The sequence below is a fragment of the Amblyomma americanum genome, chromosome 3 (assembly GCF_052857255.1).
Source record: "Amblyomma americanum isolate KBUSLIRL-KWMA chromosome 3, ASM5285725v1, whole genome shotgun sequence".
Lineage (NCBI taxonomy): Eukaryota > Metazoa > Arthropoda > Arachnida > Ixodida > Ixodidae > Amblyomma > Amblyomma americanum.
In genome coordinates this window covers 164,510,809-164,535,209 of record NC_135499.1, presented here as the reverse complement: position 1 = coordinate 164,535,209, position 24,401 = coordinate 164,510,809, and the positions used below count along the sequence as shown (strand labels likewise).

Below are 24,401 nucleotides of genomic sequence, written 5' to 3'. Positions count from 1 at the left end.
TTGTCCGCTTCTCAGGGAATTTTTCGCTCACAACGCCGCCGATGACAACGACGGTAATGGGTTTATGGGGGTTAAACGCCCCAAAGCGACTCAGGCTATGAGCGACGCCGTAGGGAAGGGCTCCGGATAATTTCGACCACCTGGGGTTCTTTAACGTGCACCGACATCGCACAGCACACGGGCCTCTAGAATTTCGCCTCTATCGAAATTCGACCGCTGCGGTCGGGATCGAACCCGCGTCTTTCGGGCCAGCAGCCAAGCGCCATTGGCACTGAGCCACCGCGGCGGCTCCACGACGACGGATGTTCTCCACAACGGGAGCCATAACGCCATTATGTAACTGTTTTCTTAGAGTGGAAGAGTCTCCAGATATTCGCGAATTTATAAAAAGTGCACCTTCTCAGGGAGGTTTGTTTCAAGAAAGACACTGTACTTCCGCAGCCAAATCGACGCTTTCAGCAAGGGCCAAGCTAAATACGAAGTTCACACTTACCGGGCGTTAAGTTAGAAGCCCACGGCGCCGATGGTCCCCCCCCTCCCGACTTTTCCCGAGAGCGGTCATCTCCGTGGGAAGTAGGAGTTAACTGAGAGGCGCGACGCCCGCGCATAGGGTGCCTCTACGCCGGCTACCCGCGCTAATCCTTTCGGCTCTGGCGCCGACTCATCCATTGCTGACCGGCAGTGCACGAGGGGGTGGAACGGTGACGGTGCATCGCGCGTTCCGGACGCTGCCCAAAGCCGTGGGAAAACGGGAGAAGGGCCCCGAACTGCCTTGTCTGAGTCGGAGGGGGCCGACGACCTTTTCCCGCTAAAGAAATTCCTCGTGCTGTCAGCGGAGACGGCAAAGCCGGTGCATGAGCGCCTAGATAGATTACACCTGCAGCGAGCGGCGTACGCGAAACAGCGCGCCCTGCACGTTCCAGGAGGTGCGGGGTCCACTGGGTCGGGCTCTGGTAAGCCCTGGGTTCCGCCCACTTGCATGTACGGTGCCATTGCACTGCTATTGGTTCAGATTGGAAGCGAGAGCTGGTTTACTGAAGCTCCGCCTTATTATCGAAGGGGTTAAAACACGCTGCAAGCAAAGACTTTGAGGAGAGGAGCGCGCCGTCTCAGTCTCGGCCGCTTTTAAACTGCCTTATCATCACAACGTAACTACGGCAATCTATGACTGCACGCTCCGCCGCTGAGAGATGCAAACCTAGAAATTGTTCGACAGCTACCGAGAAACGACGCTGCCACCACACAGCCCAAACTACCACTTCGACGGCGGAACGACCGGAGAACGAAGTCTGACCACGAGGCTCAACAGAGAGAGAGGGTCGTGGCGAAAGACGACGCCCCCCCCCCCCCCCCCCCCCCTCAACATTTTTCCAGAGGGGCAGCGCCCCCCCCCCCCCCTCCAGTCTCCAACTGCTTGCACTTTGATCAGATTTCAGACAATTGAAACACTTCAGTTCTAGGTCTCTTTTAATGCAAAGCGCAGTGGGGCTGAGCTACTTGGCTTCGTAGCCATTTGTAAAGTATTTCGTATATGAGTAGCCTAAACCAGTCATGTCCCAACAGAAGTCGACTGTCTGACCGGTGTACATGATCGTGATTAGCAGAATTTAAACAAACTCCGGACAAACTTTTTTTAACGCAAATGATCACTCCTCGTGCGTAAAGCTTTGCACTTCAATTCCTTTTATATTGCCGTGCATCTTTCCGCCGTTTGTTCGTTCGCACTCAAAACCGCTGGCACGCGGCTTTGCCATTTTGTTTGGTAATGGGAGGTGCGACCACACTTATCTGCGTTGGCCGTGGCCACGTGCAAATGCTTTCACATTTTTCCAGATAGTTGTTTCTTTTGGTTCTTTACTCGAAGGTTCCTTGCCGGCTTTTAACTGGGCGCGGCCAAGAACTGCAGGCATTCAGTTCGATGACGGCCGAGCATGTTAGTGGCTATCGCCGCCGCCGAGTCATTCAGTTCTTAGTGGTCGCGAGTGAGCTCCTTAAACAGTTTCTTTTGGAAGCCTTTCGTTGTCTTCCTGACTGCTGGAGTGTCGTCACCACAACGTGACAATGTGGCATCAACCTTTGAACAATGAATAATAAAAAAACAATAATAATACAAAGTTTGTTATGTAAATGAGCATTAAATAAACAAAATAAGCTCGAAGTCCTGCCCCCCCCCCCCCTCCCCTCAAAAAAAGATCCGGAGTCCCTGCATGCCTAAGATGAAAATCCGGCGGGGCCACCCACGCCTCGTGGTTCGTAGTAGGCTTACGAAGCACGGGCGTTGCCCCCTTCGCCGACGCGGAGCACGCCACATGCTAGCGGCGATCGCTTGAGAGTGCCGCGTGAGAGCTATGGAGGAGAGCGCTCAGGAGTTGTGCAGCGCGATCTTTTGTTCCGCGACTACGCGGCTCCTCAGGTGTCAAGATTTCATTTGTCACCGACTTGGAAAGAGCCAGAAGCCTAAATTTTACTCTCCCGATAACGGCTTTAGAATGGAAATCCAGAACAGATGTTGGCACGTCCCCTCTTTCAGTTTAACGTCCAGAAGGCTGTATCACAATGGGTGCACCCAATACATCAATCGATGAATGCCGCTTCATGAAACGTGAAAAAAAAAAAAACTCGCCAAACTGCATCTCTACACCGCTGCGAGGTCATCAAAACAATTTGGAATTGCAGCTAAATAACATTTAACTCCCGACAGCAGGCGATTCGTAAAGCGGCCACGTTTATGACTGCCCCGTGTCTTCGAGTTGTAAAAGGTTCCGAACCGTTCCCAGTTTCCTACAGGCAGAGGCAACTTGTGGGCAGCACACATACACCATATATACATGAATATGGATATATACTGAACTAAACCCCACACCGAAAGCAGGAGCTTATGGAGTGTTTAAAAGGAGCTTATGTTTTTTCCTGAAGACAGCCCAGGTTGAAGCTGTTTAACGACACCACGGGGTCAAATTGAAGCCGACATGTGTGGATAGATTACTGTGTACTAATGACCAAGACGCTTTATTAACATTGAAAACGGGGCTCCTAGAAGGCGTCGAAAAACGACACACTCTGACCACTGCCCTCTTTCGCTAGCAAGCCGCGATGCGTCAAGACTCGACAGTTTTTTAAAGCCCTGATCCCAGAGGTACGGTTACACCTCCAGTCCCTCCCATATGGTTATAATATCAACGGAGTCCTTTACGATATTGACGGCACTGGTGCGAATCCAATTCAAGAGAAAAAAATGTTCCATCTTTAAATCCAATTTTCTCAGCAACAACCGGCTCTTTCGCTGTTTAAAAACATCCACTTCTTACTCCAAACGAACATTATATGAAGATGCCCTCAGCGCCCCTATATTAAGGGCGGCTACCTTATTAGGAGCAGTACGGAGCAGTAAGGATTCAAAAACCGTGAGCTAATTCTGCTCACTACTGGCTCCGGCTTCGCCGATGGGGGATTTGGTACATAACGTACGAACAAACCACCCGAGCGGCGGAACAGGAGGGACGTGCTGTGCTGTGGTCTGTTTTTTTTTTTTTTTTGCGTCCTGTGTACCATTCTTGCGTGAGCAGTACGGCACAGACCGCGTACTGGGCACTCGCTCACTATACCAGCGCAGACTGCAGACCGTGTCATTTCAGGTGGCCCTTTTTCCCCGACTTAGCGAACTTTCTGACGCTATTTTTTTTTTCAAACATTTAGGACACGTTAATTTGGGCCTCAAAACATATGACTGAAACAACCTGCTGCGTTTCAACTTGTTGGGGCTATGAGCAAGGAAATGTCACATATGGAGAAAAAATTTGGAATTTCCGAAGCCCAGAAGAAAGCCAAGAGATTCCACCGCTGGCTGATTGATGGTGCTAACAAAGTGTTTTGCCACCTGTTCAAATGAACGTGAACCCATGCGCTTTCATTTTTTCGTTTACCGCCACTGTAAAACGTTTTTTTCACACTATAGCCCGATACAACTCAAAGACGAAGCTGTGGATGCCCCTCAGAGGAGGCCCTCCGGCCAATGGCGTCGACCGATTCTCATGACGTCATGGCTAATCCCCTGAACAGCAGGGAAACAATACGACTTTGGCCATACTCGCTAAGCACGTGTCCGAAAAGTAGCTGAGAAATTGCTTTTTTGGCATGGTGGAAGGAGACGCTAGGAGAGGACCTCGCTCTCCGAGCTGCATGACAAAAAGTGAGTCGAGAGGTCACGTGCTTTCGCATGGCCTACTGGGTATCGTTGTTGTCTGCTCGCCTGTATCTTTGCTGCGCATGCGCGCTGAGACGGCGAGCCAACTGACAAGGCAGAGCCCTTACTTGCGACTTGAAAGGGTATAGACACATAACTTTTGGGTGCGTGTTTTTGTTTTGTTTGTAATGATGCGTAAGGCATTGTTATACATGGATTACCACCTGGTATTCTCGTACGAGCGCTAAATAATTTATGATAGAATTTCTTTATCGTGCTGTTTCGATTTCAACAGCCGAATGAGGACTGTGGAGGCATTAAAAAACTGCAATACAATCGCTGTTTCCACATTCGTTGTCATTCCGGCTCTTGAGGAAGGCTGCATTCGGCACTGTACTGAATTAAAACGATGAAGCAGCGATTAAAACCGACGTTTTTCTATTCCTCACGTGACCCAAAAACACACGCTGACGTCACAACCATCGTTTGGCTGTTAACCGAAACAGCACGACAGGAAAAGTACGATTTTTAATTATTTAGCGGTCGTATAGGCGAATATCACATGGTGACTCATGCGTAGTAATGTCTTCCGCAACACTGTAGAGAATAAAACATGCCGCCAAAGTAAGGTGTACATACTCCTTTCATAAATGTGACGTAATGGCCTTTCTAAACTACTTCCTCCCTCCATGTTTTTTTAGGGGCCAAAAGCTCCTTCCAAGGCTGCCGCTTCTGCGATTCCATTTGCCAATATATTGGGCAAATTTTTCGCGGGTCTCGGGTGGATATCAGAGTTTTTGCGTGTCGGTGTTTTTCCCTTGAAAGGTCCCCACGAGAGCAGTCGCCAAGAAAGACAACGTACCGCGTGATTCATCAATTAAGACGCCATTTTTTTACCATCAATTTCGATCAGCGCTAGAGCGCTGTTTCTTCGTGATGTCGCATTGCACCCGTTGCCAGAGCTCTTAGACCAAACCAGCTGGGGAAGTTCTAGAAGCCATTTTGCGGGCGCGTACAGATGCTGGTGCCAGCTGGAAGCGGCCAATAAAAGCCGTTGCCGTATGCCGCCATAGTCTTCTGAAAGGGGATTTTTTTTTTTTGCTTCTCCTATTTCTATCTATCAGGTATCTATCAGAGTGTTATATCTATGAATTTTTGTTATTGTATCTATCTGTTTCCGTGATACTGTTGCCTAGCGGTTACACATTTATCAATTACGAATTTTGCAACGTGAGCGCAGTTTACGTCATTGGCCGCGAGCGGCGCGGCAATCCGTGAACACCCCGAATTTCGGCCACCTCTGCCCGTCGTTTTTAAAGCGAAAGCATTTCTCGGGCAGTGGGCCCCTCTGACCCGAGTTTGGTGGCCTGCACTCGTTTCACATCACACACCGCTTTCACCTCGAGAAACGCACCTTCCCTCCGGCGCATAAATCACTCACAAAGACCCAGGAGACCACCTGGCGTCGCTTGCAAACCCATTCCCACCCCAATCCGGTGGTCTTCCTAATACCCAGAGCAATCTCCCCCCCCCCCCCCTTCCAGCGACAGTGATCACGTGGGTGCAGTGTACTAGAAGCGACAACGTAGCGCGCGGCAGAGAGATCCCATCGGGCGCTTGTCCTCGCCAGTGGCGAACTAAGCGGCGGCGCTGCTGTCGCCTACTCTGAACTCACGCTGCTCTGGCGTCGCTGAGGTCGTCTGCAAACAGAATTTGTAAACTGCGTTCCGCCGTGTTTCTGGGGCATAAAACGACTTTTTTTTTTTTCTGGTGCTGCAGCCCGTCGGCCGGCAGCCATGCATAGGCAAAATGATGCGACCGCTCGAGAGCACTACAGACCACTGCAGAGAGCAACGACTCCACTATCCTTCGCCCCACAAATCACTCACTAAATTAGAGCAGGTGACGTGGCGCCAGCTACAATCTCGCACTTTTCTCTCCCCCGCCCTTTTAGCACTAATGCACCCAGGGCTGTTCTCTCCAGACTGTACCCTATGCGGAGCCCCAAGAGCTGATTTCCATCGCATACTCTACATATGCTCTGAGTCCCAGCCGCCATCAGAGTGGCAAATCACTGACCTCGAGCGATGGGAGGTCGCGGTGTCCAGCTCCGACACAGCTGTCCAAAAGCAGCTGGTGGGCTGGGCTTCGGAAGTCGCCGGACGTCATTGACTGCCGGCCACTTCACGCGACCAAAGAGCCAACCAACGAGTAGTTTAAGATATGGCTCAGTATTCATTAAAGTTTACCACCACCACCACCACCCGTGTCCGGTGGCGCTGCGATCGGAGACACCAGAAAGCGGACAGCTACAGGAGACGCCGCCGGGGACACGCGTAGTCCCCCGCCCGCTATAGACTGTCAATTCTAGTAGACGTGGGTTAGGAGATTTCCGACACGAAAAGAAGCTCGTCTGCTCGCGCCTCCACCACGCCCCGATAAGCAGCTCGACAGGCTTCGTCGCGTCACCGTTTTCGACTGCACACCACTCGTCGATTCCCGGTGCGGATGGAACTGTCGACGCCGGGCCGTATGCTGACTAGTGCGTGTGCTGTTTACTTCTGTCGTACTAACGTGTTCGTTGCGCTCATTTGCCTCTTGTTAATCACTGGACCAACTAGCCCAAGCTGCCTCCGAAAATGTGCACTAAGTGGAAATGTCCGCATAAGAGTTGTCTTTTGCACTGCAATTATTGATGCAATGGCAAACGAAGTTTCAGCCGAGATGACCCAACACGAAAGACTAACCATGCATCCGTCATCTTGGCGCGGGGGGTGGGGGGGGGGGGGGGGGGGGGTGGCTCGAACTAATTTGCACTACCGAACTTAACACTTCCCGAGTACGGAATCTACTGGCGGGCCAGCGTTGAAAATCATATTACACGACGGTCAACTCAATGCATGCGGCTGAAACTTGGTGGGGCTGTATTCCCCATGCGCAGAAGGAAACAAATTGTATCCCTCATCGGCCATCGGAATTTAGCGTGTGCAAGGCGAAACAGAACAGCCCAGCAATAGGCTCGGCGCCGATTGGCGCCCTCCTCGCTGTCTCCGACAAGTCCGCCGCTTACACGGACGCACGCTCCACTCAAAATATTCGGTGGCTTTAAAAAAATGGAGAGGCGGTGGGGTGCCGCTAGCAACAAGACCGCACTGCACCTCAAATAACCTTGGGACAGGCAGCCTCAATAATACCACACGTTCCGCGACGGCATCTCCATTCGCCGGGCGACCTGTCGATCTGAAACGCGCGCCGCCTGGGGTGAGCGCACGGGTGAGCGAGACGGCCGAAAAGGGAACGGCGGAAGCCGCTCGTGCTGCCTGGGAAGCGCGCGATGCGGGCAAAACCTGTTATGGAAACCGTGGGCCCGACGCTGTACTCGCCAGGGAGACTACGGACCAGCGATAGACGTCACACGCGGTTGGCGCACACGCAGGGTATAAAAAAAAAAACGAGCGTGAGATGGCCATGCCGGGAGACAAGTCGCTGGACGGTGTAAGGCCACGCACAGCCTTGCGAGTGCGAACAAAGGCAACGTTGCGGCGCACTCTTTGGCACAGCTCGGGGAACTAACAAGGAGAAGATAAAACGAACGAAGCCTCGCCCCTTGTGTCGCAGCCCTTTCTGTTCCGACCATTCATCACGTGCTGCCTCGCCTTCAAGAAGCACGGAGCGCCGACGACGAAGGCTTCTTTCTGAAGGCTCGTCCGCAGCGCAGTTGGGAAATGTGCAGTGCGTATTAAGCGCTCTGCAACGACGACGCGCATAATCGCGGACTCCACACCACTGCAGATGTTGCTACCCGGTTCGCTACAGCAGGGCTCTGCAACAGTTCAGCATCTCTGAAACTCTATAAAGAGCCGAAGGCATGAGGAATGGTTTCACAGCGGTAGGGGCAGCAAAGACTACGCTTTCTGGATTTCGTGTCACCCGTACCACCGAAAGCTGCAGCGCACCTGGTGGCCTCACTGCGAATCACCGAGCGAGGAGATGCCATCAGGCCGAGGTCTTGGCGCTCGCGAAATAATAATAACAATTGGTTTTTGGGGAAAGGAAATGGCGCAGTATCCGTCTCATATATCGGCGGACACCTGAACGGCGCCGTAAGGGAAGGGATAAAGGAGGGAGTGAAAGAAGAAAGAGGTGCCGTAGTGGAGGGCTCCGGAATAATTTCGACCACCTGGGGGTCTTTAACGTGCACTGACATCGCACAGCACACGGGCGCCTTAGCGTTTTGCCCCCATAAAAACGCAGCTGCCGCGGTCGGGTTCGAACCCGGGAACTCCGGATCAGAAGTCGAGCACGCTAACCACTGAGCCACCGCGGCGGGTCGCTCGCGAAACAGTTCCGCGTTTTCCCTCTCTTTACAACCTGTCAGAGCACGTTAAACACGTGGTCGAAATTATTACAGAGCCCACCGTGTACACTACGGCACCTCTTTCTCCTTCTTTCACTCCCAACTTCCCTTTTCTCACGGCGCGGTTGAGGTGTCCGCCGAGAAATGAGACAGTTACTGCGTCTTTCATTTAATTCCTCACAACCAATGTTCCTCCTCCCAAAAGCGCTAAGCGTGACTGAGATCTGAGTGGCCGAGGGCGCAGTTAGCTTCGCGCAACATATTCCACGCCTTCCTGACCATAACCTTTTTTTTTCCAACGCTAACTGCGCCTCTGCACAAGTGTCACGGTGTGAAGCTTCCGAGATCTGGGGACCTAAAATGGCGCCGTAATCAGCCACGCAACGAACGAAAGCGGGCCTCCAAAAGGGTTCCCACAGTCATCGCCGTAGAGCGTCGAACGATTCTTTTTTTTTTTTTCCTCACCGTCCCAGGCCGTATAGCGGTGGGAATGCTACGACAGCCGCTCTAATGGTGCTGGACCCGCTGCCCTGGGAACCTTTGAGACGGGCAGCCGGTTCCACGAGGAAAGGCTAGGAGAGAAATCGTCCAAGACTGAACCAAACGAAAGAACAGTCGCTTGGAAAAGGCATTCGCGCGCGCGGAAGAATTCCTCGCAATCGGCGGAGTCGCCAGATATCATCACGCGGCCGGCTCGGCTCGGTTCAGGGTGGCGCCGCAGGCGGATGCTGCGAGCGGGCGGGCCGGCCGACCGGAGGAAAACCGACGATTCCGGGCGCCATTCCGGGCCGCCTTCTATCGGGGAAGCGTTACCGTGCGGCCCGGTACGCAAGTGCGAAGTTCGCCTCCACGACAACCAACTGTGCGACTCATCAGATGGTGACACTTGACCGAGATGTGCAAGACAAACCTAGACTGTGACGCATTCGCGAACGGCCGTACTTTCCTTGAATGCGGCCTCAACACTGCGAGATAGAGGTCGGGAGCCGTAAATAACACCGACCGCCCAACACCCCCTTACCCCTATCCACGTCCCAAGGCACCGCAGGCGTCCCCGCCCCCCCCCCCCCCCCTCCCCACTTCCACCTCTCCGCACAGAGGGCAAGGTAAACACGGCTGCGCCGGCGCTCTGGGTATCACGTTGCGTTAAGGCCACTATCGATGCCATTCTGTAGCTTTTTTTTTATTATTTTAGCCGGCCGCGAACGAAAGTTCAATTCAGAAAGAGATTGAGTAATTACAACCAAGGGCCAGCAAGCCGCAACTGCATGTGAAACCTTTGATCGTTCTGTCAGGAGTGTCAGGAAACAAAATAATGACCTCGGTGAAGTTAAGCAAAAAGTTCAATCGTGCAATGCAAAACTTTTTTTCTTTCTTTTTCGCACGCAGACTGTGCTATTTCAAACACGTTTCATGCTTCAGTTGTGCGTTAGCGCATCTCCTATGAAGGAGCAAAAAAACAACGGCCGTGATCCACGAGTTAACAGCCCGCAAGCGAGGCGACAGGTTATGGCAAGCGGATACAGCCCACTTGCAACGCAATGAAGCGAACAGAAAAGCTGGGAACGGAAATGTAAACCGTGAGCCGCGGTTCCCGCCGCGAAATTCGGTCAATGCGACTCCCGCGCACACCCAACGGCGTAAATAGCTTATCGATCGATATTGGCTCTTTGCAGACCGCCGGCGAGGGCGCTCTCATATGAGTGGCGAAACTCCTGGGTGGCATTTTCACACAGCCGTGCCGTGTAATAATAATTTGTTTCGCTTGAGAGAGAAGAGACACGACTGAAGGCCACTACCTCCATAATTCAGCGTGGTACTCTGAAATGAAAGTACACTTAAGATTATTATTTTAAAAAAGCAGCAAATAATAAGCATCACGACTCAGACTTGCAGGGTAATAGCTAAATGAATGCTAATCGGTATGCTCCCGATCGTAGCGAACCGCGTCAAACTAGAGGGACTAAATTCTAAAGCGGAAGTCAAACAGTAAAACTTGTTTCCACGAATCCGTTACCAGGGTTGGCTGAATAGAGTGTTCTATTGTGATTCTATCCCACCTTTCACTTGGTCGCTCTTCGTCAGCGGCTCAAGCGACGCTGCCGTGACCCGCGTTCGCTTTTCGCTGGCTCAAGCCCACCGAGAGCGGCGGGGTGTCGCTTAGAAACCACCGACAAAGAATGGAAAAACTGAAGAAGGGATGAAATCATATCAGAACAGTCATATTAAACGTGCAAACCGCTCACGACTAGTGCCGATGGAAGCAGGGACTTTCGGTATTTTCAAACAGCCCATTCTGTAACGGCACTGACGAGTGCGACCCGCATGCTCTCTGCCTGCGAGTCCCGTCTACCACGTGAAAAAAAATAAAGGGGCCAGGTCGCCAACCATGGCCGCTGAGCTGCCTCGGCTGCTACTTTTTGCGCAAGGGCTCATTCGCTCGCTGTGGCGGGACCTTCCTGTTACGGTCGCTTTTCCGCCGCATGCGTGGTGGTCCCTGCCCCCCCCCCCCCCTTCTTCTCTACAAGAAACCTCCTATGGGCAAAAATAAACAAACAAAACAAAACGAGGACTGCGAGCAGATCTGGGGCGAGTGCGTCTCGGGAAGGAACGAAGCTGGAAAGAAGAAATAAAACAAAATAGCGTTTAAAAAAAGGCAAGGCGTACCACGCGCAGCAGAGAGTCGCGTTTTGGGCGACGACAAAAGGCACACGGGCTGCTGCCCGCCTGCCCTTCGCGGAATGCGAGGTCTCTCTCCGACGCAGGAACCGAGCCCGAAGGAGCCAGCTGTCTGTCGGCAAGGTCCGCGCGCCGGAGGCAAATAAAACTGGCTACGCCGAAACTCGGAATTAAATAACGAAGCCTGCCCGCCTCCGCGAACACTCGAAGAACAGCAAGCAGCGGAACATGGAGGCACGACATTTCTCTTTGATAGCTCGCTGCGCACCTGTGAGAGTCCCAAGGTCGCACGAACAGGCGGCTCGGTGCAAGAACTGAGATCATTGAAAGAACATGATGGAGCTCACACGACGACTTTTCCAAAAACGCTTCCGGCGAGAGAGAGAGAGAGAGAGAGAGAGAGCAGGATACCACGCTGGTTGCAGTGCGGCGCCATTTTGATCATTTTCCTCCTCGGAAATCAAAACAATAACAAAAAGTTGCGTGAACACGACCATGCAGGACCAACGTACCAGTCTGCGCTTAACCCGTCAAAATACTGACTACGCTCAAAAGTCTCCTTGCCTCTTGCGAAGAAGTCGGAGCGAAAACTAGAGAAGACGAAGAGGCAGCGAGAAAACTAAAAAGATGGCTGAAGAGAAAAGAAAGAATGACCACTGACTGTCTTGCCTCGCAGTCAATGATCAGACACACGTGCGTGAAGGAAGTGGCCTGTCAAAAAAAGTAAAAGACGAAAGGACACACAGGACAAACAAGCAAACACGTCGTAAAGATACCAAGAAGCCAGAATAGACGATAGAGCGGGGGATACGGCGTTGTGACACCCAGTCCGAAGGAACGACCCCGTGCGCGCAGGCCTCCAAAGAGCGATAACGCCGCCCGATTGCGCTCCCGGATGAAGAGTGCGTGAGCCCCGAAGGCAATCACCGTGCACTGGGCATAGATAAGGCGACTATAAGAGCACGCGCCTCGTTATACCCCGCAAGGGCGGCTGCCACTTCCTCGCGGGAGGCCCGAGCAAACTAGCAGTAACGGAAACACGCGGACCTCTTGGCTCCCCGGGCAAACCCGCTTGTTGCGATCGTGTTCGAACACCCGCAGCGAATGAGCCAATGAGCGGCCACCAATAGGCTTCATTTATTTTATTTTTTTTTTGCTCAGACATAGCCAACATTCGCACCGCGAATCGCCTGCCCCGAACGCAAAAAAAAAAAAAAAGACACGTACTATCGCGTTCAATATGAGCTGCAACACGCAACATAAGCTCAGTTAGCGACGCAGTGCGAGCCCGGCGGTGCTGGAAACTTGCGCGCAGCCGTCGATGAAAGCAAAGAACAGTGCCTGGAATGTTTGTGCAAGGGCGGCCCTCTGTACGAGGTTGTAATGATGTGCTGTAAAGAGGAAACTTCAGCTGTGTTCACTCCGGACGCTTGCAGCTCGGATTTAGTGCGACAGAATAATGAAAATGAGGAGCCAGGCGGTAAGAACATGAAGTGAACTGCATCAATCACGAACATGATTCCTCCGTGGTTCCCACATAAAAAGGTTCCTTCACCGCTTTTCGGTGGGTGTTTAAACATAACTGGCGATAGATGGCGCCACCACTCATAGCGTTAAAGGGACACTGAGGACAGATTGAAGTTGTCCGGTATTGATAGGACATCATGCTGTAACCAGAGACCACTCTCAACAAATACACCTTTTATAAGCTAGACGAAGAAAAAGCGCAGGTGTCGCCATCACCAGCCGATTTCACAAGTAAAATGCGTGCGTCGGCGCCTATTTTTGGCGCGGATCCCATAAGCTACGCAACATCGCCATTCACTTCAAAACGCATGGTAACCAGTCCTCTTCGGTAAGGATGTCATTAGTCTCAATCGACTGGAAGGGAAGACGATTAAAATCTATTTTTTTTTCGGGCGATAAATGTGTCTTTTGCTTCCGGAAAAACACAGAGTACCTGGAAAAAGTCAAATATTCAATTTTTGCTAAAAACAATAACTGGGTTCTCCTCAGCGCCCGTTTCAATATATTTGTGCCCTACTTTCTCGCGGCATCTAAGGCAAGAGAGATATATACTACGGGAAAATGCCACTGGACACGAAGACATAATAGGTCAGCCTCCGCGTGCTGCTGAGAGTAGATAGGATACCTGGCTCCTGTCCAAGAGTGATGCGGTTCGAACCCCGGTGACTATAATTCCGTTGTCTCAACGTGCTTCCTGGACACGTTTTCGGGCCCACAAACCCACCTTCAGACCCTATCTGAACATCAAAAACAAGCATGCATGCCGATCTACCACGTCAATGATTGTAGGGAGACACAAGCAGTCAGCGCAAAGCTGCTCCACTTGTTCCGACTGAAACCTCGTCAATGGGAGGTTTCGAGTCGTCAGTTTGAAATTCGCACAATTCTGAGACCCGTTCCCTTTCCTCTGCATTTGTTTTTTCATATAAATTTCGTTGGCTTTTTATGGTTTCAGCAGAGCGTCCTTTCGCTTTGTGGAGAACTAAATACTGCCACAGAAGTACACGCCTTGCGAGTAATTTCAAACAAAAAGCGCAAGCATCGCTTGCGAAGCCGCTTTCGAAGTGACTGAGAATAACCAAACGCTCGTAGCATCAAGCCGAAAGCGAAAGCTGGAGCTAAGTGAGTAAGTACCCTGTCGGCGAACAGAACCGCTGCTCTAAAATATAGACTATACCCTCAGCCTCCCTTTCACCCCCCTGTGTTCAAATGAGTAATGCCAAATCACAACGACACACACATCACGCGGCCGCCTCGTTCCAGCCGGGGCAGGACCGAGAAAGGCCAAGAGAGACACGTGCTTCGAACGGGTGATGCCTGCTTGCGGACGTGAGTCGCGCGGTATTCAAATGTCGAGCGGGGTGGCCAAAATGCGTTGCGCCGCACGGCGCCGAGCGCAATTCCATTTTTGAAATTCCAAGAATCTGACAGCGTTATTACTGACGACCAGCTACAAACCTGCAGTTACAACCAGGCGCCTAACCGCGATAACCAAGAAAGTTACCGGGCTTCGAAAGAACACGGACATCGGGGAACGCAACAATAGACAACTTCGGTTCGCCAAGGCTCTCCAGAGAAGCTTCGCCAACAAGCGGTTGTGACAACTCCAGCCGAACGCTGAATAATCGTTTCGTGACCTTTAGACAATGGATGAGCGCGACGTGAAGCGATTGGAGAACGGACCCACCGCGCAGTTTCAACTGAGGAGACGGATGTCGGGAAGCTGCGCTGTAGTTTATACTTTATTCGAGGATACTCTACTTTCAACTATAAGAATAGCACTAACCATCGATGACCGTCAACCGAGCATATGTCGAACACAACGAAGCGTCAATTGAAATTGGAAAATGAGGCACCATCGATGACAGCACACCACTGGTACAGAAACACGGGAAGCCGGAATCGGCATTCACGGCACCACACACTTCATCGCCTCCATCCGACAACCGCTCATAAACGGGGCGCCCCATTATCACTGCTCATGCCAAAACGCGAGCGAGAGAGAGGACTGGCTGCGGCAAGTTTGTGCAACAATCGCAGCCCCGCACACGCGCTGACGCTGCCACGGACGGAGAGGTCGACGAGGAAGGAACCAGACGCCGACCGGCCGACGAGTTTCCGCGACAGCGCACGCACAGTGGGGACGACCATCACTGGCGCCCGCAACGCCCTCTTTTCCAGCGTCCACCTCAACACAGGGAGGTGCCGCGTAAACGGGTCCTCTCATTTCCTCATCAACGCATGCTTTGCTGGCTAAGTATTCCACCCTGTCCGCTGGAACTGCGCCGCCGGCGTTTATTAAGGCAACGCAGGCCACCCGAAGCAGTCAAAGCCATGCCACGCAGCAAAATTAGTGCGAGGCATCTGTCGACAGACCTGACGAAGTTACTCCGGTGCTCTGCTCTCGATGCACTCCTCACACACACATCGACATCTCCTTTTCGAATACAGGCTGAGGTTCGACGAAAGAGGAATGAATGCAAAATCACCCGTGAATTAGGATTTCGGCGCACGCTATTAACTGACACCTGGCGGTGGAATTAACGCTGCATCGAGGCGTGGAATTAAAATACGCAGCCCCCCACAAAGGCGCGGCGCTGGCAATCATCAATCAAATGCATTACGTTGGCTCAGACGCCTCCAGCACGGCGCAACACAGTACTTGGGTATAAGCCAGCTGCACACGGAATTGGGAAAGACCCACCCCCCCCCCCCTTTTAAGAGAGAAGGCAGCGCAAAAATCGACCAAAGCGGCTCAATACTCTTCTCGTTTACCAGAACCTCCAGCTCTCGCAGGCTCTGTGAAGAAAAGGACAACGTTGCAGCACGGCGTTTAGGAAGCGCCCGTGCGAGATTACAATCAATAACAGCTGCACTACAGCAGGGACACGAGGGAGATCGCTTTTCGAAGAATGGGACGGCCCTTTTTCCATATATACTTCGCAGGAGAGATACCCAGCTGTAGCCTTCGCGCTCGCGCCGACGACTGAGTGAATGCGCCGCCCGTACGTGCCGCGTTTGCTGCTAGCCTTACATAAAAGGCGCGGGCGGAAAAAAGTGGAGGGAAGAGGGAGGGGGGGCAGACCGCGCAGCGATAACAATGGCGGAGGCCGCGACGCAGCAGCTCTCAGATCAAAAGCACGTCGGACGACACGTGTTACTGCGTTACTTCGGCACCGCGCGTGAAACGCTTGCGGGCATCGGGACGCGGTGATGATGATGCGAATGCGCTCTCATTACGAACAGCTCTAGCCTCGGTGCCTAGCCGCCAACGAATGAGAACCGGTCTCTGCAAGTACGATGACGAGAAAAAGAAATCGACTCGGAATCCGCCAAATCTCCAATTAGCCCGGTCCACCTCATCCTCCCTAATTTCCCAAGTTCACGTCCCCGGCCGACGGCTCCCTAAACCGCCCTCTTGGGATCCGCTCATCTCCGTAACGGACCACCCGTTTACCTGCCAACAGCATCACTACACTGTGACATATGAACAAACACGACACTGGCAGTGTGATCACTAAGTAATAACGAAAGTAGAAACCCCCCCAGTCTACTCCTTCGCCCAGTAGCTGTGGAGTGCGGTACACGAACCACTCCTACGAAACCGCGCTGGCCCAAAGCCGCGCTCCCGCGCCACAGCCGAGAGGAAGTGGGCGAAACAATGGCGCGCGGCCGGGCATCAGCGCCACGGCGAGATTACGCTGCACTGTAAGATGCGGCAAGCCACCACGGAGAAAACAGAGCAGACCAACGCAGCATGCGAGGAATTTTCCGCGCGCCACGTCAACTGTCGGCACGCCCCGTCGCCACGACGAGAGCAGCACCCCTTCCCCCTTTCTCTTCTCCTTGCCCACAATGCTGCGGGCACGGCGACTTTTCGGGTGGCCGAGCACCGTTACATTCGGCTCGCCCAAAAGGCGTGCAGCGTTTGGAGAAGCTGCGGAGCGAGGCGATGCGGTCACGGCAAAGTGGCGGCTACTTCCGATGACGAAGTGTTTTCCCCCCCCCCCCCTTTTTTTTTTATGCACCGCCAGGTGTTCGAATACTCTCGCAGAGGTGAACGGCGTAGCGCTGCGTCTATGAAGGGGGGGGGGGGGGGGGGGGGGGGGGGGGGGGGGGGGGGGGGGGGGGGGGGGGGGGGGGGGGGTCGCTTTATCCGGTCTCCACCGTCAGCGCAACGGCGAAGCAGTGCGACGATCGCAACTCATATCGTCTAGCCAAACACGGCGCCCTTCAGACAGTATTCTGGTGCGTTCCTAAGGCAGTACATTTCCAGAATTGGACTTTTCCCCACGCTGCTACTTGTGTAGCCCAACACTTCCAAGGTATGTACTGTACGTAGTACTCACTAACGCCGATTGCCGTCATTGGTGTAGAACACAGCTGCGAAAAGGTTACTCGTTCCTTAGAAACGCCTGGTCATTGGTCAAGCGTAAATAATGAACCCGCTTAGATGATATTTAAAACGCCACGGAGCGTACTTCCCATCGTCGGCTGCCATATTAAAATAAAAAGTTCATGAAATCGAACATTTCTCCCCCCCCCCCCCCCCACACACACACACAGACAATTTCTGTCCAATCCGACATTGTGTAAGATATCCAACATATGCGGTGGCGCAGAATCGGTAATTCAGTTTCCATTGGCGCAGTGTCCCCCCCCCCCCCCCCCACCCACACACACACAGACGGACAGAACGGATGAGCAGTCCAGCGTAGAAGTAAGGAACACCCAGTGTCGACGCGCCGACCTGGAGCAACCACTGTACGTTGCTGACAGCTACATGAAAGATTAGAGGGCGCTGAACGTTTACGAGATAAGCAAAGCAAATAGCAAGACAAGCGGTAGATCACATGGCACCGCTGTCGACCGATCATAAGCAGAAATGACGTTCGGCACCTGTGCGATGACCGCGCACGAAGGCGCGCTTCTCGCTGCTTCATCGGCAAACAGCCAGACTCCATCCTCAACGCGGCACTTGGTGCGGTAGAGAGCCTAACGAGGCAAAATATCCATCCACAATCGACGACAGCGTCCACCAAGGTCTCGCGCACCGCACTTCTGTATACACTTATCTCAAAGTGGGCTAAAAGATTAAAGTTACAACGCGCCGGAGTAGCACCGCGGAGGAGCACTGTTATCTACACCCTCGCTCTATCACACGGACATAATAAAACACAGCCACGCATCGCAAAAGTCTTTCTCAGCACGTGAAAGAAGATGGCCGCACGGGAAACTTGTCTTCGTAGAGATTCGTGGGCCTCAAAGTCAGTGGGAGAATGCGTTGCGAAGTCCTGGCCCTGAAGTGCAACTCCGGATAGTGGGTTGGGCCCTGGAGGTCGCCAACAAGAGTGGACTTCAAATCACCCTACTCCGTTTCATGCATAGCAGGCAACAGCGTGGAGGCTGCGGGAGTACTGGCGTCCGCGGAACCATATTACTCCGCCACGTATCCATTCGCTCTTTTCTAAACTCTCTCTCTCGAAACTCGGGTGAGTGTTAGTATGCAAAAAAAAGAGCTATATAAACGAATGCCCCACCGCGGTGGCTCAGTGTTAGAGCGCTCGGCTACTCAGCCGGAGTTCCCGGGCTCGAACCCGGCCGCGGTGGCCGCGTTTCGATGGAGACGAAAAGCAAAAAGGTGCCCGTGTGCTGTGCGGTGTCGAAATTATTCCGGAGACCACCAATACGCCCCCCCCCCCCCACCTTTCTCTTCTTTCACTCCCACCTTCCTTCCTTCCCTAACGGCGCGTTCGGGTGTCCACCGAGATAAGAGAGACAGTTACTGCGTCATTTCCTTCCCCTCAAAACCAATTTCAGCACTGAAACTACGATCGAAGCTGTGAGGCGCTCAGTACGCGGACCCTCTGGCTATAATTTTCACCGAGTGCGAACAACTTTTTAGGCGTGGATGGAGTAAGGGCGATTGCCTAGCCTGCCAGCCGCGTTATCAGAACCGCCAAGGTCATTCTTGCTTCTGAAGTCTCGACGATTTGGTGGGCGAAATGTTGCAAGAGATAAAACGAAGTCCAGGAAGATTTCCACTCACGACACTAAATATGTGTCGCAACGAAATACGCTCGCGTCTCGCTTTGGACTACTCTTTGGGCGCGGACTTTTAGCCTGCGGGAACAGGCGCGCTAGCTTTGGCAGCGTTGCCTGCTATGCATGATACTGAGTAAAGCGCCGTTCGAAAGGGCCCGCGCGCCTGTCTAAACCTTATCATCCCTAACCCCTACCCTATTTGTCATTTGACACAAAAAAAAAGTTTGTTCCTCCTACTCCTTAAAAAGCAAATAATAATAACCGAGCACCAAAGCTGGACCCCGAACGTCCTTTCTGCCCTTTTATTGTTTTTTTATCTCGGTCGCCTCTCCGATCCCTTGCGGATGCCTGCAGCAGCAGCCGGACCAAGGCCGCGCCGGCCCGCTTCAGGCAAAGCAGGGGAAAAGGTTGGGGGGGGGGTGGGGGGGGGGGGGTTCGCTCGGAGGCGCTAAGCTAGGCGCACTGAGCGCAAAGGCCCTATCGATCTGCGAACGGCGGGGGCGCCATGTCGCAGCCGCCACACGTGACCGAAGAAAAGCGCCGGCCGCTGCTCAAAATAGCGCGACCGCCTTGGCTTCCTCCGGAGACCGACCGGGCGGAAACCTTGCCGCCGCCGCACACTGTTGTCGAGCCGCGCGAAAATGCTGGCAGAGGGAAGCAGGGGGAGAGAGAGAAATGGACGGTGCCGCAACGTCGCCTGAAGAGACTGCATCTAGCTGCATTTGAAACACGCCAAGTGTTCCTTAGAATCGGTCGCGGTAAAGAGGCACAGGCGTTGCAGACGGGAGCAAAACCCAAAGTTCAAAATAACAAGCTTGAACCAGAGACAGCCCACTGTAGTAAAAATTAGAACTTGCAACCACGGTAGTCGTAAGGAATTGGCGTTGTTGCGATTTCTGGAATCTGTTCCATCCTCAGTGCGTAGTCGGATACCAGTAGCGTCGTGCACGCAAATGCTCCACGCATGGACAAACTGAAAACTATAGTTCGCGTGAACAACACGAGATGTGTTCGGTAAAAATAAAATATCAAAACAAAAGCAGTCCAGCTTACGAGGTTCAAGACGGGAGAACTGCCGCGAGAACGCCAGCGGTCGCAAAAAGCAAGGAGGCTACTGCACCACTTTTTGAGAACTTCGCGATTTTCAAGGATTAAAAATCTATATAGGCTGTAGGTAAAGCATGCAATGATCTTTTGCACTAGCCTTTAAAATAGTGACGTAATCGAACGATTGAATTTCGCGCTTCTCCACAAACCAGCGGGGAAGTTAGTGTGACGTCACGGAAGGTATGATTTCATAATACAACATTTTGGGCGAGTTGGTTACACTACATTCATTATTACAGCGCAAAGACGCTGTTGTGTCCCCTTCTTGTTCTGTGCCGTCTTGCGCTGTAATAATGTATGATTTCAAATTACCGCTGCCGCAGCCACACCTTGCTATACGTCGCTGAATGCTGCCAAAATAACTCTCGGGGAGCTTAAATAATAATAATAATTGTTTTTCGGGGAAGGAAATGGCGCAGTATCTGTCTCATATATCGCTGGACACCTGAACCGCGCCGTAAGGGATGGGATAAAGGAGGGAGTGAAAGAAGAAAGGAAGAGAGAGGTGCCGTAGTGGAGGGCTCCGGAATAATTCGACCACCTGGGGATTTTTAACGTGCACTGACATTGCACAGCACACGGGCGCCCTTAGCGTTTCCCTCCATAAAAACGCAGCCGCCGCGGTCGGGTTCGAGCCCGGGAACTCGGGATCAGTAGCCGAGGCGTCCCTAACCACTGAGCCACCGCGGCGGGTGGGAGCTGCGCCTTCGATGGCGTTTTTTCCCCCTTCAAAGCAGACGTTTATGCGTTAGAAACGTACCGATACCTTCGATGACGTCATCATGCGCCCCCACTTGGCGTTGTGCGCTGCGGAGAAGCTTGAAGGCCGTCAAGATTTAAATCGGCCATTACCTCACCATTTTCAAAACGCTAGCCCAAGAGGACTTCGCATGCTTTACCTTCATGTTTCACACAATCGACCCTTTTAAGCTCATCGATTTCTAAAACCTATGCAGTTGGCCTTTAAGGTCTCCGGGAGGGTTGCTGGGCGCCGACGAAACGGGCAGGTTTGCCTTTATTGCTGCCGCCTAAGATCTACACCGTCCATCGCTAACCTAGGGTTAGGTTGCAACATGCACACCGTAGTACACCCAGTCGTCGCACTTTTTTTTCCCCCTTTTTTTTCAAGACTACTAAGCGGCGATACTAAGCAAAGAAACCCTCGATTCTCTGCTGCAACCCCGGTCAGGCACGTAGCCAGAAAACTTTTTCGGGAGGGTAAATTGGTTTTTTGGGGGAAAGGAAATGGCGCAGTATCTGCCTCGCATATCGGCGGACACCTGAACACCGCTGCAAGGGATAAAGGAGGGAGTGAAAGAAAGAGGTGACGTAGTGGAGGGCTCCGGAATAATTTAGACCATCTGGGGATCTTTAACGTGGCCCAAGACAATTTTTTGTCCGAGGGGAGGGGGGAGGGAGCGGGGTCATAACGGTGCATGTTCAAAAATAAATTTCTAATAGAGCTGGTGGGGGGGGGGGAGGCTCGCCCCCCCCCCCCCTTGATACGTGATAAGTGCCTGACCCCGGTCCTTTACTGATCACTTCCGATTTGTTCTTACGGTCGGCCGGAAGAGCTCCTTCTGCTCACATACGTACAATCCTTTTTTTTGCCTTTTTAAAATATTTACTAAAGAAACAAAAACTAGCACCAACACCGCGACAACGAGGATGAGTTTCTATGCATTTGGATTCGGCAGTTTACCAGCCGCGGTGGCTCAGCGGTTAGCGCGCACGGCTACCGAGCCAGAGTACCCGGGTTCGAACCGGACCGCGGCGGCCGCGTTTCGATGGTGGCGAAACGCAAAAGGAGGCCCGTGTGCTGTGAGATGTCAGTGCGCGATGTCAGATCCACAGGTGGTCGAAATTATTCGGGGAGCCTCCACTACGGCACTTCCTTCTTTCAGTCCTACCTTCCTATCCCTTCCCTCACGGCGCCGTAGAGGTGTCCACAAAGAAGCGAGACAATTACTCCGCCATTTCCTTCCCTCGAAACTAAATCAAAACTACACGTACACTCTAAGAAAATGGGACTAAAAGGCGGGAAAAGTTACTCTTTTTGGGGACTAACTGACTTGCCATTCGTTCTTTTCGCGACTAACTGCAAAATGTCTAACTGTTGGTCCCCTTCGAAAGGGGGTGCAACAGTTAGTCTCCAAGAGCAGCCGTTTAAGGAAGAAAATGCAAACGAAGCGTGATTTAAATCGGCATAGTTTCAGGCAGCATTGAACTCACATGATATCAATAAACGAAACCGAAGTAACCACACATGAAAATACTAGGATTCGAACCTACAACCTTTGCATTGGGAAACTGTGGGCGGATATGACTAATACCCCTGTCACACGGACCACTGTAAAGGTACTTTGAACTAATGCTCCATTACTCTAAGGACGAACGCCACGCTGCCACACGGTCGCTCCAAAGGACACCTAGCTCAAAGGAGCTTCGAACAAGGCAGCTCGAGTTCGTCCTTGAGGCTTCAAGGGAGTACTCTCTCTCCCAGCGAGTTAACAGCATAAATTAAATTGAGAAAAGAAACGTTCAATTTTTATTTAAAGTCACTTCATAAGATTAGTGGTGTTTTAAAATATAAGATCATTTGTTTTCTCGCAGTCTCACCACGCTATACTCTCGTTCCAGATATACGAGCGTCACGGTATCCACGGTAAATATGCCGCCATGTCGGCCATGTTGTTTTGTAGCGAGTAGCGACGGAGAGCAAGCTCGTCACATCTGCGGTGCTGTCGCCACTAGACTCAGGTCGCACTGCTCGCCCACGATTATCGCACGTCGAGACTGCACTGCTCTTTTTTTTATACAGTTTCGTGCTTGTTTTTTTTTTTTGTGCGTGTGTCTGTGTGCGTCGACAAAATGAGTGGTGGTGAACCTGCAGCCAGACTGAGCGAGTTGGGCACAGTGTGGCCAGCACTGTGATGTTATGCTCTGTACTTGGAAAATCATGTCATTATTGCAGTTAAAATTGTGTTGCTTTAACATAATACGGTTATAAAACTAATTTACTAAAAAAAATGTGACATTTCTGTATTTACATGTGCAGTGAGGTTTGCAATTCTAATAACGCTTTCGCCGATGAGGGCGCTAAAACTTCTTGCGAAGGTCATTCCGCGACCGTGTAGCACGGACGAACTCCCTTGAAGTAGTGCTCCTTTGGGAGCGTAAAGGAGCATTAGTTCAAAGTGCCTTTAGAGTACCCGTGTGATAGGGGGTATAAGCCACCACAGCAGATTATCTGAAGGAGAAAATAAAAGCCTTATATGCGAAGCATATACATAGGCTGTGTTTACCGCTCACATTTATATCAACGTATTGCTGTTTAGAGCAAAGATGGTGATTTTGCTGTCATGTTTTTTTGCAACAAGCTGCGGTAAGCCTTCATGCGTACGCACAGCGGTTTGGGTTATGGGGGTTTAACGTCCCAAAATGACTCAGGCTATGAGAGACGCCGTAGTGAAGGGCTCCGGGAATTTCGACCACCCGGGATTCTTTAACGTGCACTGACATCGCACAGTACACAGGCCTCTAGAATTTCGCCTCCATCGAAATTTGACCCGCCGCGGCCGGGATCGAACCCGCGTCTTTCGGGCCAGCAGCCGAGCGCCATAACCACTCAGCCACCGCGGCGGCTCGCACAGCGGTCTAAGTCTAAATCAAGGTTTTGGCGAATCGCTGTTTTTGGCTAATAGCATTTTTGAAATTCGTTTTTGGGGAAAGGAAAATGGCGCAGTATCTGTCACATCTCGCGGACACCTGAACCCCGCTGTAAGGGAAGGGATAAAGGAGGGAGTGAAAGAAAAAATGGAATGTGCCGTAGTGGAAGGCTCCGAATAATTTAGACCACCTGGGGATCTTTAACTGTGCACTGGCATCGCACACCACACGGTGCTTTGGGTTTCGCCTCCATGGAGACGCGGCCGCCGCGGTCGGGTTTCGAACCAGGGTACTTCGAATCTGTAGCCGAGCGCCTTAACCACCGAGCCACCGCGCTAATCGCGTTTTTCGTTTTCGGTAAATCGCAGCTGCTCTGCTGCGATTCGCCCCCATTAGTCTCCTTCCAGAACTTAGGTCCGTTAGCTTGCGCACGGTGCACATTTGTGGCAAGAGGAGTGTCGTGTGCAAATTTAAGGACTAAGAGGGTATTGAGGACTAAAGTTGTCTTTGTTTCCCCCTGGAAACTTTTTTTTTTTCTTGGAGTGTGGTGGCCGAACCAGCCGGGGCGGCAGCGTTTTCGATGATTGGTTATCCGAAATTAAAGGCGCGGTAACTGTCTCACTTCTTGCTGGACATTTCAACCGCGCCGTAAGGGAGAGAGGAAGGTGGGAGGAAAAGAATATGCTTCTGGTGCAGGGCTCCGGGCCGGAATGATTTTTAACGGTCATGGAAATAACGGTACGGCCAGTATTGGAATGGACAGCATTTTGCACCACATGTTAAAAAACACGCTGCTATCAAGCTGGCTCCGTATTCTTCGATGCCCTCCCAACA

The 24,401-nt window shown here is 52.2% G+C and overlaps 1 protein-coding gene across 19 annotated transcripts in view; it reads right to left on the bottom strand.

Moving 5' to 3' along the window:
• Tlk (Tousled-like kinase) overlaps positions 1-24,401 on the bottom strand; it is a 127,115-nt gene that overhangs the window by 27,804 nt on the left and 74,910 nt on the right. The window lies entirely within an intron of this gene.